Source organism: Suncus etruscus, chromosome 2 (genome assembly GCF_024139225.1).
Source record: "Suncus etruscus isolate mSunEtr1 chromosome 2, mSunEtr1.pri.cur, whole genome shotgun sequence".
Taxonomy (NCBI): Eukaryota; Metazoa; Chordata; class Mammalia; order Eulipotyphla; family Soricidae; genus Suncus; species Suncus etruscus.
In genome coordinates, this window is record NC_064849.1 from 7,784,429 (window position 1) to 7,789,159 (window position 4,731).

The 4,731-nt window shown below is 46.2% G+C and overlaps 1 non-coding gene across 1 annotated transcript; it reads right to left on the minus strand.

Annotated features, from left to right (window-relative positions):
- Positions 1-305: 305 nt before the first annotated feature.
- Positions 306-409, minus strand: LOC126003229 (U6 spliceosomal RNA). Its single transcript, XR_007493762.1, has one exon. It is a non-coding gene; the product is annotated as a U6 spliceosomal RNA (small nuclear RNA).
- Positions 410-4,731: the final 4,322 nt, after the last annotated feature.

The following is a 4,731-nucleotide window of genomic DNA, read 5'->3' on the forward strand; positions in this document are numbered from 1 at the left end:
ACCACCTTAGGTCCTGGATCGGCTGCTTGCAAGGCAAACACCGCTGTACTATCTCTCCGGGCCCTACTTCTTGTCACATCTGACACAGCCCACAGTCTCTTATGCCGAAAGCCGTGTGATGGCAGTGTGTGAAAGTGATGCTTGGAAGGAGGCTCAGCTGGGAGTGAAGTGGTCAGAGGTAGAGGAAGTGGAGCTTCTAAGAAGCTGAGGACCAGCTGCTGGTTGCACTGTTGTTTATGTTCAGGACCGGGCACTATCTTCCCTGCTCACCTCTTTTCTTGTCTTTTCTTTTCTTTTCTTTCTTTTTAAATATGGAACGCTTCACGAATTTGCGTGTCATCCTTGCGCAGGGGCCATGCTAATCTCTGTATCGTTCCAATTTTAGTATATGTGCTGCCGAAGTGAGCACTTTTATTTCTTTTCTTGTGAGGCGGGGGGGGGCGGGGGGAGTTCCAACAGTTCCAGAACTGTCCCCGATGGTGCTTAGAAGACCACAAGGCACCAGAGTTCTACCCACGACCCTGAGCATGCCAGACATGCTCTCCTTTGAGCATCACTGTGGCCCCCACCACTTTCTTTTCTTTCTCTCAATGGCAACCCGCCACCAGAAGTTAGAGCCAAATGCAAGTGTCGAGCCCCTTGGGGATGGCCTTTTAGCACATGTCCAGTTGCTTGGCAGACAGTGCTGCTGCCACTGTCTGTTGCTGTGTTCAAGCAGTGTTTGAACTGCGTGTCCCTGCTCAGCCCTCCCTCCCTTCAGCTGTCAGCAACACATTTCAGCACAGTTCATCTTAATGCTTAGTGTTCTGGAGAAAGGCAAATTCCTGTCACTACAGGAGACATTAAGAATAGAATGAGCGAAAGTACCAGTGGGGAGGGTGCTTGCTTGCCTTGCACTTGACTGACCCTGATTCCATTCCTGGCATTGCATATAATCCCTCAAACACTCCCAGGAGTGATCTGTGAGTGCAGAGCCAGCAGTAACCCCTGAATCACCAGGTCTGGCCCCAAACCAAACAATAACAACAAAGAATAGGGGTAGAATAAGCAATCTGTGATGAATGCAAAAGCCAAAAAATAAAGGGTGTGAGTGAATTAATCTACATGACAAGATCTGTCTATCTATCTATCTATCTATCTATCTATCTATCTATCTATCTATCTATCTATCTATCTATCTATCTATCTATCTATCATCTATCTATCCATCCATCTATCTATGTCTGTCAATTTTAGTAGTAATTTAGATTTTTTTTTTTGTTTTTTTTTTGTTTTTGGGCCACACCTGGCGGTGCTCAGGGGTTACTCCTGGCTGTCTGCTCAGAAATAGCTCCTGGCAGGCACGGGGGACTATATGGGACACCGGGATTTATTCGAACCAACCACCTTTGGTCTTGGATTGGCTGCTTGCAAGGCAAATGCCGCTGTGCTATCTCTCCAGGCCCTTAGTAGTAATTTTGGTCATGGTTTTTCTGTTTTTAGTTTTCCCAGTGTCACTTTCTTTTTTTTGGGGGGGGGGCACACCCGTTTGATGCTCAGAGGTTACTCCTAGCTAAGTGCTCATAAATTGCCCCTGGCTTGGGGGGACCATATGCGATGCTGGGGGATCGAACCACGGTCCTTCCTTGGCTAGTGCTTGCAACCTTACCTCTAGCGACGCCTCACCGCACCCCCCCCCCCAGTGTCTTTCAACTAGCTCTCTTCTGGCTGTGGGTTTCTAACCTTGTGTGATGGCCAGAGTCACAGTCAGTACAACACAGTTGGAGGATTTTGTTGAGGTTTCTTTTGCACACACACTACCTGCAGGTAAGAGGAATGTGGTGGACTTTCTGTGACTAGGAGAGAGTTTTAAATTCTCAAGGCCGCAAGCAAACCAGTAGTATACTTGACGTGTAACTTCTTTTTCTCAGAGCCATCTATGGGAATCAGACTGACAATTGATAACATTGCTAGGACAAGTAAACCCCAAAATCTCAGAGGTTTCACCAAGGAGTCACAGACCACTCATGTTTTAGCCCAGTATGGATCAGGGGCTTCTTCACCATGGCTCTTTCCATTGGTTTTTCAGAAATCTGGGGTTTTTTTTTATGTATTGAAACTCTTCCACCTCCATTTCTCATGTACAGCTCAGTGGTTGGGAAAGAAGAGAGTGTGGGGAACCCCACTCTATTAATGACCTTGCCTCAGAACCCGACATACGATGTGAAATTCAACTGGTGGAAACAAGACATGTGGTCTCCTAATCAGAAAGGATTCTGGGAATTATAGTCTTCCAACTTGTCAGGGCCCAAGGCAGTGGGCGCCATATTGGATCTGGCACACCAAAAGTTGGCTTAGCATTTCTTCCTTCTTGGGGTATGGGTGTCCAAGATATGACTCACACAGCCCATGACTATGTTGTTTGGCAAAATTCTCTGGGGGATTGTTTTCTTTTGGCAAAAGATCCCAGATTCCCATCAGGAGGAAGGAACAATGTTTTGCAGTGCCATGGAGTCATGGAATGACAACACTTTACTGAAGACCCTTCCCCTTCTTTTTCCCAGACCAGACAAGCCCGAAAGAGGGTAAGTCAGTGGCCCCCTGAAAGTGTCAGGACTGAGAACAGCAAAGCACTTGTTCTGCTTCTTTGCATCATGTGTCTTCTTGTTCCTCCATCCTCACTGGGCTGCTTCATCCCAGCTTCTCCTATGGCCTCCCAGTGCTGGTGATTCTTCTGAACAGCTCACAAAAGTCCTTTCCTGGTTGGCACTGGGAAAAACAAGTCTCAGGGGATTTAAAACAAAACAAAACACATCAAGTATTCCCAAGTCTGCGAGTGTGCCCAAATTAGGCCCTTTTCTCCAAACCCCTTACTCCCAGAGCAGAGTTGCAGAAAATACACCCTAAGATAAAGCACGTTTTAGAGAAAGGTTCTCTCTCTTCATTACATTATCTATTCCTCTAATGAGCACAGGAAAGGGGAAGGGCTATGCTCTCTGCAGCTATTATTACTTCCACTATAGAGTTGACATACACAAGCTCATTATTGCATTATGTTTTATTCAACAAAATAACTTTAATGCTGTAGCTTAAATTGAATTCGCTAAAACATTTTCATCTCCAGCCTAATGTGCCTCTAGTGCCTTCTTGGGGCTGGAGTCTTCTCCAGAATTATCCTGCCGAAGTGTGGTGGAAGTGGTGAAATGATATGCAATCTACAAAGTGATGTGGCCATAACGTGGTAATTGGCCTTCCACATAATTAAAGGAGCATTTCCTCATCAGCCTGTTCCACCAGAGACCTAAAGGCTATCGAGGTACAAATCATCCACTTAGGGAAACCTTTATTCCCAGAACCCTGAACAGATCTGGTTATACAAACAGATTTGCCTATTCAGTGCCATTAATGGTACTGCACAGTTAAAAGATAATCAAGGTGGTTGACCTAGCATATGCCTTTTCTGTGACTGAGTGCCATTTTATTTGGATGGCAGAAGGTTTTCAGTTCTGTGAAAATTATTCACCATTGGCATTCCAGGCAAGGGAATCTCGGAGCATAGAAACCTGTGCATTCCCAGCCTATGAACCCACAGAATGTCACTTCAGCTAGGCCAGAGTCTCTAGCGAGTTGGAAGGCCCATGGACCACATTATTGGTCAGGATGGGGCAGACTAAACCAGGAGTGGGGACCCCTAGGATTGGCTCTGCCAGAGCCCCAGGCGAGCGAGAGGTGCACCTGTGATTAGGGGCATAGACAAAGTCCCCCAGGAGATGTTACCGAGTCCATCATAACGTGACATAGGTAGTATCACATTGTCTACTGGTCATGTATGTTTCAGGTGTGACAGTAGATGGTATTACTCATGCACATGAGTAAATCAACTACCATTCATGCCATACTCGGTTTATTATAATTTCTAATTCCATCCTCCACAGAACAGCTGATACCCCCTGATTGCCAAGGGATTTTTGGTTTCCCAAAATGAACAGTGATTTCCAGTGCACCTTTCCACCTCTCGAAATGAGGTATCAGTAAGATGCCATGTCAGTTAGCAGCTTTGAGCAGAAAGTCAAAGTCAAGAAACACACACAGGGGCCGGAGAGATAGCACAGCAGTAAGGCATTTGCCTTACATGCAGAAGGTTGCTGGTTCAAATCCCGGCATCCCATATGGTCCCCTGAGCATTGCCAGGTGTGACCTAAAACAAAACAAAAAAAAACAAAAAAAAAAACAAAAAAAAAAGACACACAGAGGTGCCTATCTCTGGAAAAAAAAATGATGAGTTTTGGTGCTGGAAGTGCTGGAGTACGAGATGTGGGGAAGTATGCATCCCTTGGTCCCCCCTTGGGGGGAAACAGAAACCCAGAAACCCAGCATCTATTTAGTGTCACATCAAACCTGGAGCCTGTGGCAGGAGGGCTGCATGGAGGTAGGCAGCACAAACCTGATCCAGGCGAGAGTTCTGTACAGACATATTTCACAGGTCTGTTTCTTTTCCTGTCTGTATTATTCTGCATTGTCCTGGAGGGTGGCCTGTGCGACTTTTAGCATTAAATATATGTGGTGGGGCTTGTAGAGAGAGTGGACAGGGTTAAAACACTTGCCATACATCCCACAGACCCTGGTTAAATCTCCAGAACTACATATGTTCTCCCCAAGCACTTTTAGAAGTGAACACAGAGCCAGGAATAGTCCCTCCGTACCGCAGGGTGTGCCACCCAGCATATACGATGTGGGTGGGTCGGTTGAGGG